The following is a 21167-nucleotide window of genomic DNA, read 5'->3' as shown; positions in this document are numbered from 1 at the left end:
CAGTGCGATTAAAAATTCATTGAAAAATTGAAAAAAATCATTGAATACTGTAAAAATATCACTGGCAGTGAAGGGGTTAACACTAGGGGGCGTTGAAGGGGTTAACTGTGTTCCCTGGAAGGTGATTCTAACTGAAGGGAGAGGGACTAACTACAGGAAGTGACAGATTGTGGTTCCTAGCTAATAGGAACACACGATCTGTCACTCCTGTCAGAACAGAACAGGGAAGTGGTTCTGTGGTGGAAGTGGTTAAACAAGATTTTTAAAGAGGAAGTAAACCCTGATGAGTTTACTTCCTCTTTCAGTCCCTGCAAAGGTAATGCATCGCATAGTAGTCCATTATGTGTCACTTACCTGACACAGGAGCCAGCGAAGTCACCACTGTCCCCTGTAGTCCGGCACATCCTTTTTCTCGGTGGGTCTCGCTGCTCCGCTGCTGTCATTCAGGAAGCCGCAATGGCGTCACACCCGCGCAGGCGCACGGGAGCCGCCACTCGCGGCATATCGCCATTGACGGCGGCGCGCTCAGTTCGCCTGCGCGCCGCTGTCTACGGCGCATGCGCCGTAGACAGGGGTTCCTGTCTTTCGGTAAATATCTCCTAAATTGTGTAGGTTTAGGAGATATTTCTTGGACCTACAGGTAAGCCTTAAAGGGGTTGTAAAGGTAAATGTTTTTTCACATTAATGCATTCTATGCATTAAGGTGAAAAAACATCTGACAGTGCCTGCTCCCCCAGCCCCCCATTTTACTTACCTCACCCCTCAAAAGTCCCACGCTCGTCCCCCGACGTTCTTTCCACCGTTCAGCCTGGCCGCTGATTGGCTGGAGTGGATGGATGGAAAGCAGTGCAGCCATTGGCTTGCGCTGCTGTCAATCACATCCACTGACGCGGAGCGCCGGGGGGCGGGGCCGTGTGATACAGCGAGCGGCTATAGCCGCCGGCTGTATCATGGGAGCGCGTCCCGCAGATGCTTCTCACCATGTGAGGGAGCTTGCATGAATGTGAGAAGCACCTGTGGGAGGAAGCCGAGACAGCCGCCGAGGGACCCCAGAAGAGCAGGTTCGGGGCCACTCTGTGCAAAACGGGCTGCACAGTGGAGGTAAATATAACATGTTTGTTATTTAAAAAAAATTTAAATTCACTTTACAATCCCTTTAATCTAGGCTTACCTGTAGGTCAAAGTTGGTTTTAAGGGTTTACAACCACTTAAATGGACATTGGAGTGCAGCCATTTCTTCAGTGTTAAAAGGGGTAGAATTATTGAATTATATTTTGATGCACGTGCAGCGGGGGGGTTATCGGTGAGTACTGTGTGAGTATAGCACGAGGAAAAGCTTTGGGTAGCAAGGCTTCTTTTTAGCTCTGGTGCAAACCTGTATGACAATTTCTTTATCAGTATCCAAAAAATATATACTTTTTTTTTTTAAAGGATGCTAAAAGGCCTGTTCAATCTCTCAGACATTGTGGCCTGTTCAATCAGGCTTTTTAACTATGGTGCAAACCTATATGCTATATCTATTGTCAGTTGCAAAAAAAGACACTTTTTATGCTAAATGCCTGCTCAGTCCCTCAGAAATGACAGCCTGTTCAAACAAGCTTTCTAGCTGTGATGCAAATCTGTAGGTTATTTCCATTACCAATGATAGTATTATATTTTTACAGTTGTTGTTTAGGTCTATGGTCTGAGGGAAAAAAAAGTGTAGCTCTTACCCCCGAAGGAGCTGCTGGTTTGAATTGGGCCTGCACTCTACCGAGAAACCCCACTAACTGACTCAATCCCCTTGACACAGCTGTGGTGCAATGTAATACAGTACAATATATGTCAATGTAAAGTACCTGTATTATACCCTCAGGATCCACTGGCTCCACCTGGTGGGTAAAAACAGTACGCCACACAACTGGATACTTAACCAGAAATATTGTTTACTGCAAAATATTTAGACAGGTGGTTACAGAAATTGTGCTGTCATCCCAACCTAGGATGACAGCACAATATATTTGAATATATAAAAAAAAATACTAACTGTATATTTATATTATATATATATATATATATATATATATATATATATATATATATATATATATATATATATATATATACCTGGGAGCTCCCCCTACTTTAAAGGCTAAACGTGAGATCTCACTTAAAGTACTTTAGCCGAGGTCTTCTTTCTTCGCTAGCTAAAAGTCACACCTTTGTTATTTGTAATCCAAAAGTCTGTGGAGGGTTAAGCTGAAGTGCTCCTGGTGTAACTCTAATAATTTATCTACAATGCCTGAGGCGCCAAGGTAGATAGGCCTCAAGCCTGCTCAATGTCAGTTGCTCTGCTACACTTTCATGGAACCAAAGATTCCAGCGAGGCCTGTATTTGAGTCTAACTGCGTGCAAAAGTTAACAAATGGTGGGCCGTAACCGCTTATCAACTGGATCGGAGTTCTGCATGATCACTTTAGTTCGGTGACTGTAGCTTGCCTCTCAGTCCGCTGGGCCAGATGCTCTGTATTGCTCCACTGAATGAATCCTGTTCTCCGATTCTCCGTTGAGTGTCTCTGGACCTCCTCTATCCGGTCTCCGTCTCTCCGGCTCCGTCAGGTCACTTCACAACCGAACAGGCTAACGTTCCTCGATGGCTACAGGCCGCTGTCCCTGGGAAGCCTCCCCACAGATCCGCACAGGTAGGAAACGTGATCCCAAGGGTCCTTTTTATCCCCTACCCAGCATGCACTGCGTAAGAGAGTGTTCTTGGGTAGGTCACACAGACTCCTGGGTAACAAGGTCAACCTTCTCAATCAAAACAGTCCCTTCCTGTCCAAGTCCTTAGGATGTTCTCAGCTAATAATATACAGGTGCATTACCCATATTTGGTCACTAGCTGGCTCTGGTACGGAACCACACTAGTGTCCATTAACCTTGCATTAAAATATACATAACCACATCAATAAGCAAGGATGTCAGCGCTACAAAAGACATGGTGATTTGTTGATCCTAGATCAGGGTTGCCAGATCTCCCCAGATCTACCACCTTTCACTGCAATTACAGCTGCAAGTCTTTTTGGGTATGTCTCTATCAGCTTTGCACACATAGAGTGTGACATAGAGTGTGTCCATTCTTCTTTGCAAAACAGCCCAAGCTCTGTCAGATTGGATGGAGACTGTCTGTGAACAGTAATTTCCAAGTCTTGCCACAGATTCCCAATTGGATTTAGGTCTTGACTTTGACTGGACCATTCTAACACATACATATGCTTTGATCTAAACCATTCTATTGTAGCTCTGGCTGTATGTTTAGGTTTGTTGTCCTGCTGGAAGGTGAACTTCCGTCCCAGTCTCAAGTCTTTTGCAGACTCTAACAGGTTTTCTTCTAAGATTGCCCTGTATGTGGCTCCATTCCATCTTCCCATCAACTCTGACTATCTTCCCTGTCCCTGCTGAAGGAAAGCATCTCCACAACATGATGCTGCCACCACCATGTTTCACGGTGGGAATGGTGTATTCAGGGTGATGTGCAGTGTTAGTTTTCTACCACACATAGCATTTTAGCTTTTAGGCTAAAAAGTTAAAGTTTGGTCTCATCTGACCAGAGCACCTTCTTCCACACGTTTGCTGTGTCACCCACATGGCTTCTCGCAAACTGCAAATGGGACTTCTTATGGCTTTCTTTCAACAATGGCTTTCTTCTTGCCATTTTTCCATAAAGGCCAGATTTGTGGAGTGCACGACTAATAGTTGTCCTGTTGACATATTCTCCCACCTGAGCTGTGGATCTTTGCAGCTCCTCCAGGGTTACCATGGGCCTCTTTGTTGCTTCTCTGATTAATGCCTGTCAGTTTAGGTGGATGGACATGTCCTTGTAGGTTTGCAGTTGTGCCATACTCTTTCCATTTTTGGACGATGGATTTAACAGTGCTCCGTGAGATGTTCAAAGCTTGAGATATTTTTTATAACCTAACCCTGTTTTAAACTTCGCCACAACTTTATTTTGACCTGTCTAGTGTGTTCCTTGGCCTTCATGATGCTGTTTGTTCACTAAGGTTCTCTAACAAACCTCTGAGGCCTTCATAGAACAGCTATATTTATACTAAAATTAAATTACACACAGGTGGACTCGATTTACGAATTAGGTGACTTCTGAAGGAAATTGGTTCCACTAGATTTTAGTTAGGGGTATCAGAGTAAAGGTGCCACTTTGTGTTGGTCAATCACATAAAATCCCAATAAAATACATTTACGTTTTTGACTGAAACATGAAAAAATGTGGAAAATTTCAAGGGGTATGAATACTTTTTTAAGGCACTGTTAATGCACTTACACGTGTGCTATCTGTCTGTACAATATCTTGGCCTCTTGACTGTGACATTGGTTTCCATCAAAACCATTCTGAGAAAACACAATAAATACTGTATATTTAGTCAAAATGTGTTAAATGTTAATGATACAAAATAGTAAAAACACAGTATATTATCATAGAGGCAGCTTGAATTCTTTATTTTCGATACTCCCTTCCCACAAAATCTGTAATGCAGTGTAAAACACCTGATCTGCAGATGTATGATTGAATCTACTTCGAAATCACTGTATAATTGTGTTTAATTTGTGATGTATTTCCAACAGGCTATAACAGATTATTGTGTTGTTGTCTTGATGGTAAAAATATTTCAGCAGCAGCTGGGAACTTATCCATGGCATCCAGCACTGCTGTGCTTGTACTTTCCACAAATACAGTTGCAAAAATACTGATTGTCTTTCAATTCTATACTTCTTTATTTTATAGATGCAAGCGTTGGAAACATGTTAGCTTGCTTCCCCAGGTATTCCCCAGGTATAAAGCCTGATAAAAAAAAAAAATCTCTCCAAAGCAATTTTTTACTTACCTGAACCGGTGGTGATTCACTGCTGCAGTCTGCTCCTGATTGGTCTTGTTGCTGCACCTCTTTGCGGTGTCCTCACATTTCCACTGATGTTTAGGACCTGTGAGAACCCAGCTGATGGACAACCAATAGGAAGTGTCTATGTCTGCAGCCAGCATCAAGGGGTCCCAAAATCAAGTAGGAAAACTTAGGAGTACCCAGCATGTTAAACATCCATGGATTCAGGCAAGTATTTATCCATTGGCTCTGGTCCATATCTGCCTTCAAGGACTCCTGCTCCACATTTTGTAGCTTCTACAAGCCCAGTCGCTGTTACCCCATATGACATTGCGCACCTCATGGGGAAGATCAGGAACCACAAGCACTTCTCTCCTCTCTCCTGACCCTGGATCAATTCCTGTTTAGGCCTGCCTCCTCGACCTAGAGTATGTAGGATGACTCGCTGGAGCCTATGGACCCTCTTATGGCCATTGGGTGTGTATTTACAGCTGCATCTCCCCCACCACCTGTTAAACATTAACCAAAGAGGTCCTGGACATGAAACTATATTCCTTTCTGCAGAATTTAACACATAATATCACCAAGCAGATGGGGAAAATCACCCAGAAAGTGAAAGGTGAAATTGCTTATTAGGGAAACGTACTGACACTTTAGAAACCAAACTTGATCAGTTGGTGCAATACATACATGTACTGGAAGATGCAACCGGAGGACTTTGAAAGTAGGGATAAAAGGATCCTAAGTGTCCCAGAAACTGTAAGTGACAATGACATTCATCCATATATTTTGGGCCTATTTGCTACTCTGCCCCCTCATATACTTGCTATTGACTTCTGCATGGATAGGGCTCATTGGTCCCTGGCCCCCACGCCACCAGCAGGTGCCAAACCGAGGGACATCATTGTTCACTTTCACTATTACGAAAGTAAAGAAGCTCACACAATGACTACATGCAAAAAAGTATGATTGGAATATAAAGGAAATAAGATTCATATTTATAGCGACTTATCACCTATCACCCCTACTAAATGTCAGAATCTATGCCCTGTTACTATCCTTCGGCAAAATCATTGCATTACTTACAGGTGAGGTTTCCCTTTCTGTTTATCTTCCTCAAGAGATGGTGTGCAATACTTATGCCTGATCTTTAGGAAAGTGAGGCCTTTTTGCACAATCTCTACCATCTCTTCCTGTGAAAGATCCTTTGCCTCCTCCTTCAACACCTTGACCATTCTCAATCCCGGGCATGATCTGGGCACCTGCATGGCAGAAGTCGCAAAAGTCTCCTTCAGCAACCCAGCGCTCCTCATATTCCAGACATCCTAATTGACTGCTACCTTCAAGCTCAATGGTTCATCCCTATTTTGACTGTTGTGGCTCCACCCACATTTTGTAATTCCCTAGTATGGGATACCATCCCACACCCATGGGTTTTTAGTTTTTGTTTTTTTTGTTTGCCTGTTTCAAGTCAATATGATTTATCAGTTTATCATACTGCTGGATGCATCCCTGGTCTCATGCAGGTGTTTTTCCACTCCCACATTTGGTACATCCAACATCTTGTAAATGATGGGCTTTTGCCAAAATTCAAAGCAAATATGTCCCAAAGCAACTATTTTTGTTCATATCTCCAAGTCAAACACTCACGGCCCTATAAGCCACAATCAATTTTTCTAGTTATAATATCCTCCATGATTGATGTAATTTCTATATGTGCAAATGGGCCCATATTCTTCAACTCCCTCTTCCTATTCCACAATGGGGAAAAATCTGGGATTCTACCTCCAAAGTTTCAAGGTGTAAGGCACAAAGAGGCTATTTACAAAATTAATCTGTTTTGTTATAAAATGTCTGTGGTTCTCCATGCTTGCAATCTATTAGCCTCATGGCAACCCCCCACCCACAGACCCCCACAACCACCGGGCAAGGGTTGTGGGAATGAGGCCCTTGTCCCCATCAACACGGGGACAAGGTGCTTTGGGGGGCTACCCCCAAAGCACCCTCCCAATGTTGAGGGCATGTGGCCTGGCACGTTACAGGGGGGGCGCTCTCTCGCCCCCCTCTTTTCCTGCGGCCTGCCAGGTTGCGTGCTCGGATAAAGGGTCTGGTATGGATTTTTGGGGGGAACGCCACGGCATTTTTTTTTTATTTGGCGTGGAGTTCCCTTTAAAATCCATACCAGACCTGAAGGGTCATTTTAAGGGTTCCCCTTTATATCCATAGCAGACCTGAAGGGCCTGGTAATTGAATTTGGGGGGACCCCCACACATGTTCTTTTTTTTTTCATAAATGACTTTCAATGACTGTTCTCTGTATTACCGGAAGCCAACAATTCATTATAGCTGCAAGTCCTTTTAAATTACTTTTTTTCCTTCAGAAATGACTCTTTGTGCAGGGACAGTTCTAAGCATGAGAAACAAGTGCTACTTTACAGGCATACTATACACACCCCCTAGGCCCAAAATTTAAAAGAATATTTCACTTTTATTGTTTCACTTTAAGCATTATTAAAATCACTGTTCCCCAAAAAACTGCAGTTTTAAAAAAAAAAATGCATTGATACATGTCCCCTGGGGCAGGACCCAGGTCCCCAAACACTTTTTATGACAATAACTTGCATATAAACCTTTAAAATTAACACTTTAGATTTTTCTTGTTCGAGTCCCATAGACTTTAACGGTGTTCGGGTGTTCAAACAAATTTATTGCCTGTAATGTGAACCGAACTGGGGGGGTGTTCGGCTCATCCCTAATTGTCAGATATTTCTGATGTGATGCCTTTTTCTTTGTTAAATGTGTAATTCTTGAGACCCAATAAATATACCATTATAAAAAAAAAAATCACATAACTGACTAAGAAAATAAAATAAGGTATTTACAATTATTTTAATTCAGTGATATATGTTTAATGACAGTATACAGTAATTACAGTATACATTTAAGCATGGGTTAAAAGTCAATTTAATACCATAACATACCTTAACTATTCAATCTATTTTCAACTAAAGTACCACAAAGCACCTATAAGACAATGTAATTACCTTTTATATACATCAATAGACCAATTCTGTGATACAGCCCTTAGGGGGGTTATAGATCCCTCTTGTTGCAAACAGACTACACAAGTTGCCAGATTCAGGCTGATTTTGACATTATTATATAGTTACATTATATAGTTACGCAGTTTAAGGTAAAACCACTTTTCTTTTAACTTTAGTGAATGGGTGCATGTCTTATTAAATTCCCTTTAGCAGAAAAGTTTTATCCCTATGGTGGGTTCACCAGTACGGTATTTATACATTGAAATCATATCCCTTCTCAAGTGTCTCTTCTCCAGAGAGAACAAGTTCAATGTTCATAACCTTTCCTCATAACTAAGGTCCTCTAGTCCCTTTATTAGCTTTGTTGCCCTTCTTTGGGCCCTCTGCAGTTCCAGCACATCTGTCCTGAGGACTGGTGCCCAGAACTGGGCGGCATACTCCTGGTGCAGCCAGACCAGAGTCTTGTAGAGTGGGGGAATTATTGTTTTATCTCTGGAGTTAATCCCCTTTTCAATGAATGCCAATATTCTGCTTGCTTTGCTAGCAGCAGCTTAGCATTGCATTCCATTGCTGAGCCTGTCCTCTACTAGGACCCCCAGGTCCTTTTCCATCCTAGAATCCTCCAGAGGTTCTCCCTACCAGTGAGTAGATTACATTCATATTTTTGCCACCCAAATGCATTATTTTACATCTTTCCACATTGAACCTCATTTGCCATGTAATTGTCCACCCCATTAATTTGTTCAGAGATCTTTCTTGCAAGGTTTTCACATTCCACACCTGCAGAGAAGTTATTGCCCTACTTACTGTAGCTTTGTATTGTCTGCAAATACTGAGATTGAGCTGTTTATCCCATCCTCCAGGTCTTTATGAATAAATTAAATATGGTAGGTTAGGTCCCAGGGCATAATTGTAATGTTGAAAAAAACAAATCCACATACTGTTTGCAGATTTTGTAACTATTGGACAAGTATGTATTTTGAAAAAAAAAAGAAACATCCCTAACTTTAAAAACTAAGTCTGATCCTACTTATTGCAACCTCCTTGTTATTTACCAACAGCTATATAGTGCATGAACCTGCATGACTACATAGAATTAGAATGATTTATATAGTTACAGTAGTCCCTCTCATACATAGATTGGGCAAATCTAAAGGAAATCATGTGTAAGCCAAGCTGATTCTGAGTGACAACGTTGTGTTTAGATAATTATAATCACAAGATTTGGGATTGTACCCTTAACTAACAAACCTGGCATATTTATCCTAAAAGAAATCAATTCTGTCTAGTATAATGCAGACTGAGGACACTAGGAACACCAGGATCTCATGTGATCTGTAAATAAAGATTCATTAAGCTCTGTTACTGTACTGATTTTTCATGTACTTCCCAGTTTGAACAAGTAGTAAAGTTAGTCTGACATTATCTAACAAGCTACTGAGCCTTTATAGCCTGCTATTAATAAAATGTATAAGGAGATTGCAGAAGTTACTGTCCATTATAAAAGGAAAGTATCTAAGACAAAATAATAGACAGTCCCCCTGAACTCCATGGTAAATTTATTCAGTTCAGGTAACAAGATCTTAGACAAGAATGTAATTCAATTCTTTAAGGATATTGCAAAGATCAGTGTGTGTCTGTGTGGTAAATTGTATATCTTCAGAGAAGGATAGAAGGGACCATTGCAACCTGCAAACTTCTGATGTCATAAATGCATGTATGTCTGGCATTACTTCTGTTGCCATCTCAGAAAACAATGTTGTAATGCAGACCTCTACTGTTACTGTAGGAGACATGAACACTACCAATGTTTTGTACCGTTGAACCTTCCACACCTCAAATTTTCTAATTTTCACATTTTCTACCTTCATAAGTAGAAGCTCCCAACTTAGACCTTAGTAAATTATATAGTATATGATATATATAGATAGCACCCTGGGGTTTAGTCAGGGATGCTCCTCAAAATTTACTTGCCAGGGCAAATACACAGGTTTTTTTTTTAATCCCTTGCCTTGCTGGGAGAGCCTATATATTTGGATGGAGTCAGGTGATCAGTGTTCTGTGCCACCTGGGTGGATGTCTGGGTGGATGCGTGTTTAGTGCCCCGGGCTGCTAGGCCAGAGATTGAGCCTATCGCAGGGCCATCTGGCTGCTAGGTTATTTGAGAGCCTATCCAGAAGTGAGAGAGCAGCACAGGGTTGGGATTGTGGCTTGCAGTCCAACCAGAAGTGACGGTTCTACTGGTCGGAGAACCTGTCAGTGTTCAGAGGTAGAAGGGAAGCTATCGCCACAAAGAGACCAACCACCTCATTACCAGGGACCACAGTGAGTTATTGAAGCAAGTACTGGAGCAGCTTTCTCACTGAATGGGCACGGTGGAGAATTGGGAAAATTGAGGCAGTGATCAAGTCAGGGACCCAACCAGCAGAGGTGACGCTTGCAGAGCAGCCTTGTGAGTCAAATCAGGGACCAAGCCGGTCAGCAGGGGTGAAGCTTGAGAAGTATCTAGATTGCCAAGCTAGGGACCCAGCAGGGAAGTGTGGGTGGCGCTTGAGGGAGATACCACAGCAAAGACTGGAGGAGCTCAAGGTATTCAGAGTCAGTGAATCAGAGGGTGTAGTGAGAGACCAGGAGCTCATTGTTGAAGAACTACAAGAGGCAGTTGTAGTGAAGCTGAAGGAACTGTTACGTTTGAGCTAAGAACTGTTAAATACTATTTCCATAGGAGACAACATTTCTGCATGGGCAGATGTGGAACCTTGCTGGGGCCTTTCTCTGCACAGTTGCCTTCCTATTGAAGTCTCGGAGTCTGCCAATTGAATTTACAACTACTTAAGGGTGTACTGGCCCCAGGGGCGTACCTGGAGCATTTGGCACCCGGGGCGGATCCTATATCTGGCACCCCCCCCATTAAAATTTAAAAAATGCCCCACTGTGCCCCCTGCATCCTTCAATTTCTCTTTGTCACTACTGCGTACCCTCTCTCCACAACTGCACCTCTGGATCCCTTTACATTACACAGCACCCTGCTCCTCTGGGCCCCTTTACATTACACAACACCCTGCAGCTCTGGGACCCTTTAGATTACATAGCACCCTGCCCTTCTGGACCCCTTTACATTACATAGCACCCTGAACCTCTGGACCCCTTTACATTACACAGCACCCTGCACGTTGGGACCCCTTTACATTACATAGCACCCTGCCCTCCTGGACCTCTTTACATTACATAGCACCCTGAACCTCTGGACCCCTTTACATTACACAGCACCCTGCATCTCTGGACCCCTTTACATTACACAACACCCTGCAGCTCTGGACCCCTTTACATTACACAACATCCTGTAGCTCTGGACCCCTTTGCATTACACAACACCCTGCCCCTCTGGACCCATTTACATTACACAAGACCCTGTACCTCTGGACCCCTTTACATTACACAACACCCTGTCCCTCTGGACCCCTTTACATTACACAAGACCCTGTACCTCTGGACCCCTTTACATTACACAACACCCTGCCCCTCTGGACCCCTTTACATTACACAAGACCCTGCATCTCTTGACCCCTTTACATTACACAGCCCCCTGCGCCTCTTGGCCCCTTTACATTACACAACACCCTGATCCTCTGGACCCCTTTACATTACACAGCACCCTGCAGCTCTGGACCCCCTGCATGTTACACAGACCCCCCCTTCAGTGCAGACCCCCCATTCAGTGTAGCCCCCCTCTTCAGTGTAGCCCCCATTCAGCGCAGCCCCCCTCTTCAGTGTAGCCCCCATTCAGTGCAGCCCCCCGTTCAGTGCAGCCCCCCGTTCAGTGCAGCCCCCCCCGTTCAGTGCAGCCCCCCCGTTCAGTGCAGACCCCCCATTCAGTGTAGCCCCCTTCTTCAGTGTAGCCCCCATTCAGTGCAGCCCCCCTCTTCAGTGTAGCCCCCATTCAGTGCAGCCCCCCCGTTCAGTGCAGCCCCCCCAGTTCAGTGCAGCCCCCCGTTCAGTGCAGCCCCCCCCCCCGTTCAGTGCAGCCCCCCCCCCCGTTCAGTGCAGCCCCCCCGTTCAGTGCAGCCCCCCCCCGTTCAGTGCAGCCCCCCCCCGTTCAGTGCAGCCCCCCCCCCGTTCAGTGCAGCCCCCCCGTTCAGTGCAGCCCCCCGTTCAGTGCAGCCCCCCCCCCCCTTTCAGTACCTCAGATCAGCGCGGCGGCACATGCTCAGCACTGGGTGGGGATCTGAGTCAGTAGATCCCCTCCCCCTGTTTACACATAAACAGAGAGGAGGGGGAGGCGGCTGCTCGGCTGTGCCTGCCTGTGTGACATCCGTGATCAGACAGACAGCCCGCGGCCGTGAGAGGAGGGAATGGAAGGAGCACCGCTGTCACCCTGCACCCACGCACACCCCCTCCCCCTTGCATCACAACTTGATAGATAAGCTTGGCAAGCTCTCCTCTCCCTGCGTGCGCCTGTCACTGTGCTATCCCGCAGCGCTGCCACCGCTATAATCGCGGAGGGGGTGCCGGCCTGACACCCCCCCCAGTGTGTAGTACCCGGGGCGGCCCGCACCCCCCGCCCCCTACTTAGTACGCCTCTGACTGGCCCTAACCCGCTTTCCCCCAAAAATAAGGACTGTAAAGAGAAATAAAACCTTGTTTACATCCAAGAAGTGTCTGGCGCCCAATAACTTTGTCCACCTTGCACCCACTATGCCTCACAACCCACCACGTACAGAAGGATGTCAGCTATCTTTGGACTGGAAAGCTCTCGTTAGACTGGACAAGGCCAGAGACCTTGCTATATAGATATAGATAGATATAGCTATAGATATTGATATAGATATATACATACATACATACATACACATATATATATATATATATATATATATATATATATATATATATATATATATATATAGATACACACACTGTACATAAAATCTTGATAGCTTTATTTCTGTCTGTCAAGTAATGAGGCAATGCTCTCTTCAAGGTAGTCACTTTTCACTCTATATAAAATTCTATATAACATTTTTCTATTTAGCACAATGTGGCAGCACAGTGGTTTAGTGATTAACATGCCTGCTTTCAGCACTTGAAATTCCACACAAGACACATGGTGTTTGTATGTATGGGGCGCTTCAAGTACTCTGGTTTCCTACAACACTCCAAATGCATGGTTATAGGTTAATTGATTCCATTCTAAATTGGCCCTAGTTTGTATGTATGTGAGATAGGGAGCTTAGATTGTAAGCTCATTGAGGCTAGGAAATAATGTGAATGTACAGTATGCTGAGGGTCAGGCTGCATTATGCAGGATTATGTCTCTGCAGCTGATTGCGCCTCATGGATGCACTTCCTGGTTTTATCTTACACTGATCTTCCCTTACCACTGCAGCTGGTGATGCGGTATACACACAGGCGTTTGTTGATCACTTTAATAGGGGGTCACATTAGATTTAGTAAGCAGGATTTGAGTAAGAGGTGTCACTGAGTCTACCTCAGGATCTCCTACCTGTTACAACGGATATGAGACTATAATTTTAATTGTATTTTGGGACTTTTATATACAATTACTGGTCATTTTTTGCTATAATCACAGCGCTCCACTATTTTTGTTTTATTTATATTTGTTGTATCATGAGCAGCTTTTTGAGTTTTATTCTTTTGCAGATTTGTTTTTGATTTATTTACAGTATGCAGATTGTCAGCGCTATGAAAACACCTAATAATTTACCCCTTATTTCCTTTTCTGGTAACACAACATAAAGTGAACAGAGGATAGGAGTACATGGGGTAGGGATGATGGGACTGTATAGGAGTAAAGGGATGGGGATGACGGGACTGTATAGGAGTACAAGGGATGGGGATGGCAGGAGTGTATAGGAGTACAGGGGGTGGGGATGACAGGACTGTGTAGGAGTACAAGGGATGGGGACGATGGGACTGTATAGGAGGTCATGGGATGAGGATGACGGGACTGTATATGAGTAAAGAAGATGGGGATTATGGGATTGTATAGGAGTACAGGGGATGGGGATGATGGGACTGTATAGGAGAACAGGGGAAGGGGATGATGGGACTGTATAGGAGTACAAGGGATGGGGATGATGGGAATCTATAGGGGTACAGGGGATGGGTATGATGGCAATGTATATGAGTACAGGGGATGGGAATGATGGGACTGTATATGAGTACAAGGGATGGGGATGACAGGAATGTATAGGAGTACAGGGGAGGGTGATGATGGGGCAGCATAGGAACAGGGGATGGGGATGAGAGGACTGTAAAGGAGTACAGGGGATGAGGTTGAGGGGACTGTATAGGAGTACATGGGATGAGGATGACAGGACTGTATAGGAGTAAAGGGGATGGGGATTATTTATAGTTAAGTTATATTTCATAACTTTGCGTGTAGAAATACATATTGACACTCCTGGTCACAGACATTAGATATTAGAATAATGAAAATTAAGAATCTTATGGATTAAGATGGACGCACCACATTCAGAGGATGAGGAAGTGGTGTGATAGGCCCAATTAACCCACTGTCTCTACAAAAAGTGATGAATAACTTTAGTGGTGTGCATTTATTTAAAACACAGTCCACTTTAAATTTACAATTTTTTAGATATGAAACTACAGTATATAGTAAAAGTTTAAACTCGTCATTCAAACCCAGAATATTCCATGATATAAACATAATAAGATCACCCATGAGCAAGATTTTAAAAATGTTAAGAATTTGACACAGGAATTACATTAAGGGTTAATATGAGATTTGGGACTATCATTTATGAGCAGAGAAAGCTGCATTTTTGCCTTTTGCCTTTTCTGGATTCTGCAGTTCTGGATCTTAACTGTAAATCCTGTATCCAAGTTTTGCTAGATGCCTGCAACTTGTCTGAATACACAGGTATGCAGGGTCTGTATATACTCAGGTTTGAGGATAGTTCAGAGCTCTCAGTTGGGGACCGTTCCCAGTGTGAGAGATGGAAGGTCTCAACCAAAGGTCAGAGGGCCCCAGACAGAAGCCAAGAGACAAAGGGTCCCACCCACGGGTCAGAGATGCCTCAGCCAAAAGCTAAGAGACAGAGGGTCTCACCGAGGGGTCAGAGTTGCCCCAGCTAGCAGTCAGGAGACAGGAGGTACCATTCTAGTAGTCAGGTTGGCTCCTATTGGGTTGTCAGGAGAACCCCAATCCATAGGCCCGGAGTGGGTCATGAAGCAGGGCACTGCAACTAAAGGCTAAGAGACCCAAAGTGACCCAGAAGATCTGGACGACAAAGTCAAAGAGACTGGTAAGAGGAGCAGTGGTGCTGCCAACAATTGAGCCAGGTGGATCTGCATTTTCATTGTTTGGATTTTGTGTGGAAGAAACCCCTGCATGAGCAACTAATATGTATGTGAACTTTCAATTTTTTCTATAAAAGTGGGCTGCCATGCCCTTAAATACTGTTTGTACTGGCGCAACCCACAGAAAAAGCACCTGAAGCTTAAATATAATCTCCCCAATACCAATATACAGTAGATATATATAGATAGATAGATAGATAGATAGATAGATAGATAGATAGATAGATAGATAGATAGATAGATAGATAGATATTAGGGCTGTTACTGATTAAAATTTTTGTGTTTGATTAATCGATTTTTTAAATCCGGGGCCCAATAAAAAATTGTTGTGTATGTATATATGAAAATGAATTAAAAATTAAACATAAATATGTGTGAAAGACAATAATGTAAAATAAGTGTTTATGATGACATGGTGACAGAGTGATACTGTATATATATATATATATATATATATATATATATATATATATATCAAATCAAATCCCCACCCCCATCAAATCATTCTCTGCAGCTATTACCTTTTGTACCACCCCCTCCCTTTACAATGTAAGCTCTACGAGCAGGGTCCTCCTGTACCTTTTGTATTGAACTGTACTGTAATTGTGCTGCCCCCTCTATACACTGTAAAGCGCTGCGTAACTGTTGGTGCTATATAAATCGTGTATAATAATAATAATAATAATATAAAAATGATTAAATTAAATAGGAAGTAAACAGTGATGGGTTTTAGTTCCTCTTTGTTTTCCTGCAAAGGTAAAGCATAATGGGCTACTATGCACTGCATAGTAGCCCATTATGTGACACTTACCTGGAGGAGAAGCCCGCAATGTCCCTGTCTTTCTTGCTAGCATTGAGCGTCCATTCTTCACCCCTCTTCTTTCCGGGGCCACAAGCTCCACTTTGTGACTGGCCGGAGTTGCGTGACGTCACTCCCGTTCATGCGCACGGGAACCGCCAGTCACGGCATGACCCGAGCTAGAAGCGTGTAGGTCTAGGAGATATTTCAAGTACCTACAAGAAAGCCTTAATCTAGGCTCACCTGTAGGTTAAAGTGGTCTGTAAGGGTTGACTTTAAGTGATATGTGCAATATGATGTGCTGTATTATGGAATGAATTGAAATAAAATGAATTTGGTAGTAATGCTCAAACAATATAATGATGAAAATGTGAAAAACATACGGGAGCTTCTAATTAAGGTAGCTTCTAAACATCCGTATCTGTATTAAAATAAATTGGAAAAGAATTTCCGTATTCATTCAAGAGGTTTAAAGATTTTAAAGTGGTTTAGCATTCCCCATTTCAAACACTTACTTGATAATGAGATTCGTCCATATATCTGTGTGCTAGCAACTTTGCTGGGATCACTTCAGGATCCACAGGAGCATGTATCATTCTATACATGCTTTTAATTAACTACAGTCACTTGCTCTCCAATAGACCCTCCGCCCCCCCTGTGTGTGTCCTGGCCGCCAGCATGGCGGTCTTCTCGTGGTCTCCTCTGCATTCCAAAAAGGTTTTATCATCGATATCAATTTTGTAGGGAGCGGACCTACTGTATTAAACAGTAAAGCTGACCATAAGAAATAATACCAAACTTTTCCTACTTACTAACAGATGAGTGTATTGTATACCATAAGATTAGCTAGTTAAAATGACAAATCTATTAAAATGTTAATCAAAACATAATTACATTTTCCCTTGAGTTTCTTGTCTAGATTATGCATGTTAAACCAAAACGGTATTTCTTATTTTTAGTTAGGGAAGAATTAGACCCCCATCTCTATCCAGGTCTTCATTTACAGCCATTCCCCACTACTTCCAGTTCTGTTGATGATGCTTTACCAGCCAGTGTGAGCTGGAGATGGGTAGTGGGTATAATACTCTCTGGGGTAAGCAACTCTTTCAAGCACAGATACCAGGCCAGTGATATAGTAAGAAAATAGCAGTGTTGTGCTATTTATGGGCTATTTACAGGTACAGTGCAATGCTCCAAAAAAGAAACAGTTAAAACACTTTTGAAACAATACACCAGGCATGTCTTGGCACTAACTACACAATCAAAATCCTACCTAAAAGGCTATTCAAGCCTAATGCTACGTACACACAACCGGACTTTCCGTCAGAATAAACTCTGACAGTCTTTCCGAAGGAGTTTCCGATGGAGTTTTACGACCGAACAGACTTGCCTACACATGATCACACCAAAGTCTGTTCGCTTAGAATGTGATGACGTACGATGGGACTAGAAAAGGAAGTTCAATAGCCAGTAGCCAATAGCTGCCCTTGCATCTTATTTGGTCTGGACAAGCATAAAGACGAACGGTTTTCCAGATAGAAATTGATTCTGTCGGAAAGATTTAAAACATGTTCTATTTCTAGGTCCATCATACTTTTTGAAAAAAAAAAGTCTGATGAAGCCCACACACAATCGAATATCTGATGAAATGATTCCTGATTTCTGCCGGAAAGTCCGGTCATGTGTAAGTGGCATAACACATGTCAGCCTCCACATACACATTTTTTCACCAGCTTTCACCAACAGTTAGCTTCAATAAACATGACCGGTTTGCACCACAGGCTGCAGAGCACTGATTGCCCCAGATGAGCCTGACTGTATGTCCCAGATGAGCCTAAATGGCCTACAAGGAGGAGGTGAAAAAACCCAAAGACAGAGGATCAGAGATCCCAAAAGATATATGAGAGGAGGCTGTGAGATTTGTAAATCCCGAACAGGAGTTTGACAGGCTCCCTTTGAGACACTCTGTTCCCTTTGAGGAACTCTTTAACAGCAACACATAAATAAATAAAAATAATAAAATAGTGGAAGGCTAGAACCCAGATGTCTTTTCGTGCCCCTGTTGTATATTTTTCCTCACTTACTGTAGTCAGCAGGACAGGAAGAGAGGGTCATTCTCTTGAATGAAGCCCTAAATATTTGTTAATGCCAGACAGGGGTTTCTATTCTTCTCCACTTTATCTAAGACAAGAAATAGGTCTATGGCTTAATGTTCTTTTAAAGATGTATTTCTTTAGATTTTTGGTTAATCTTGGAGTTAAAAAGGTAACAGAAGCCATTTCCTCAGCCCACTCTCACCTACTTTATTTTAAGTGACTGCTATCCAGAAGCCACCTATCACTAAAGTTCAGTTTTATAAGAGTATATCTTATGCCAGATGTATAAGAAAAGTTAAAGCGGACCTCCACCCTGAAGTGGAAGTTCTGCTCATCTGATCCCTCCCCCCCTCTGGTGCCACAATTGGCACCTTTCAGGGGGGAGGGGGGTGCAGATAACTGGATAATCCAGGTATCTGCACCCACTTCCGGGACAAGCTAGCCGCAACTAGCCGCAAATGCCCCCCCCCCCCCCGTTGTTTTCTGGGAAACACACAGTTCCCAGGACACAGCGGGGACCAGTGGAGACGCGCAAGCGCAGTAGGGAACCGGGCAGTGAAGCCGCAATGCTTCACTTCCCGATTCCCTGACAGAGGATGGTCGTGGGGGCAGCAGAGAGATGAGCGATTGCTCATCATCTGCCGCCGACATTGCTGGACCCTGGGACAGGTAAGTGTCAATTTATTGCAATATTTGTAGCTGCTAGCTTTTAATATTTTTTTTTAAAGGTGCAGTTCCTCTTTAAGTACTATGATGCAAAATGCATGGATGAGGGAGACATGGCTTGAGAGATGAAGGTGTACATGGATGGAGGTATGGGGTTCAAGGATGAAAAAAAGAGTGATGGATAGAACATGTAAAGAATGAAGGAGGAAAACAGTTTTATTCCTGACCTTCACCAGTTACAGCTCAGTGAATGAGCCCCAACAGATCCTGCTTAAATTGATAATAGCAGATTAGCACTTATAATCAGTGATAATTGGGCTCTGTCTACAGTTTAACTCATAATTAGTTTCTGGTTGAATGTATATCTACATATTCCTTCCCCACTTTTACCAATGATATTTGACATATCCGTCAAAATATAATGGGTATGCTCTGAGTGTTTTTTTTTCAGTGTATCTATACAGTATCTTTAAAAATCAATACACATACAAACATTAATAAATCCAAAAATGTATTGTCTATGTTTACATCATGGATGTATTGAGAGCAAGCAAACTCAAAATATTCTTCACTGTCAAATATCTGAAACTTCAATAAATTTGTAAACTAGTTTCCATAAATATTGAGATAGAATTAATGTTTGTTGGGAAGACTGAGATAATAATGTTTGTCAAAAGTTGAATATGTACTTTGATTCTATGCAATATTTATACACATTGTCTTATACTAAAAGTGGAAAGTGTTGTTATTACCATTATCCAAGGCTCTCTGTCATCCTTTAAAAAATACATTTATACAATATTATTGCTTTTCCTATAATTTAGTTTACATTGCAGCATTAGATTTGATAATAGCATATGGTGGTTTGTCTGTGTTTGTTTTTCTTGAAATGTGACAAATTTACTACTTGTGTACATGTAGTGGGAGCATTCAGGCAATCTCATCTGTGTACAATCAACCCTCTTGCCTTACTACAATCAAATCACTGTGTGCGTGGGAGCAATAACGCATCATAAGACTGCCATAAACTACTTCTGTTAACTCACTTTATATAGTTAAAGCCCAGAACAATCTTTTTGCAGTATAATATCCATGAATCATATACTATTTCAAAAACTGGAAAATCTCAGTCAGCGAATCCTTTCATTACACCATGGCTAAACAAAGTTCAAAAGCCTACAATTCTACAGTGAACTTTAGTTGCCAAGATACTCTTTCCTTGCTTCAAACCATAATGAACAATTTTATAGGACATGACCCCGAACTGAATAGGACATAAAAAACTCCTGGTGTTAGGTTTGCAGAATGATATTCAGCTAATATTTCTTCTTTTAAAGTAGTATTAAACCCAAAAGCAAAATTGTAATATATTGCAGTTTTTTAATTCTTGATGTGATGACTGTATTAGTTTTATTTTAAAATTTAGAGGGTTGAGACAAACAATTTAACACCAACAGGGGCACTTACAATGGACAGATTGTTTTAAATTCTTTATTTTTAGCAAGAACACATTTCTGGAAAGGTACATACACTGTTAACAATATAAAGTTATTTTATAATTTATCAAATTATGCCAAGGACTTAGAAAAAGGAGAAAAGTGCAAACAAAGATATTGGTATTTAAATCACATTGAAGCATAGTCATTAACCACTTCGCATCCGGGCCAATTCTGACATTTCTCTCCTACATGTAAAAGTCATATTTTTTTTGCTAGAAAATTACATAGAACCCCCAAACATTATATATATGTTTTTTTTTAGCAAAGACCCTAGAGAATACAATGGCGGTTGTTGCAACTTTTTATCTTGCACTGTATTTGCGCAGCAATTTTTCGAACACAGAAAAAAACTGTTTCATGCTTTTAAAAAAAAAAAAAGTTAGCCCAATTTTTTTTGCATAATGTGAAAGATGAAGATAAATGGGTAAATAGATACCCAACATGTCACGCTTCAAAATTGCATGCACTCGTGGAATGGTGCCAAACTTTGGTATTTAAAAATCCCCATAGGCGACACTTTACATTTTTTTACTGGTTACATGTTTTGAGTTACAGAGGAGGTCTTGGACTAGAATTATTGCTCTCGCACTAATGTTCGTGGCGATACTTCACATGTGTGCTTTGAACACCGGTTTCCTATGTGAGCGGGACTTACGTATGTGTTCGCTTCTGCGTACGAGCTCACAGGGACAGGGGCGCTTTAAATTTTTTTCTATTATAAATTTTACTTTTATTTTTTTAGTTTGACACTTTAAAAAAAAAATGATTACTTTTATTCCTATTACAAGGAATGTAAAAATCCCTTGTAATAGGAATATGGCATGATCGGACCTATTTACAGTGAGATAT

The sequence above is a fragment of the Lithobates pipiens genome, unplaced genomic scaffold (genome assembly GCF_037356315.1).
Source record: "Lithobates pipiens isolate NorthernLeopardFrog02 unplaced genomic scaffold, aLitPip1_a1.2 Scaffold_1, whole genome shotgun sequence".
Classification (NCBI taxonomy): Eukaryota; Metazoa; Chordata; class Amphibia; order Anura; family Ranidae; genus Lithobates; species Lithobates pipiens.
This window is presented reverse-complemented; position numbering follows the sequence as displayed.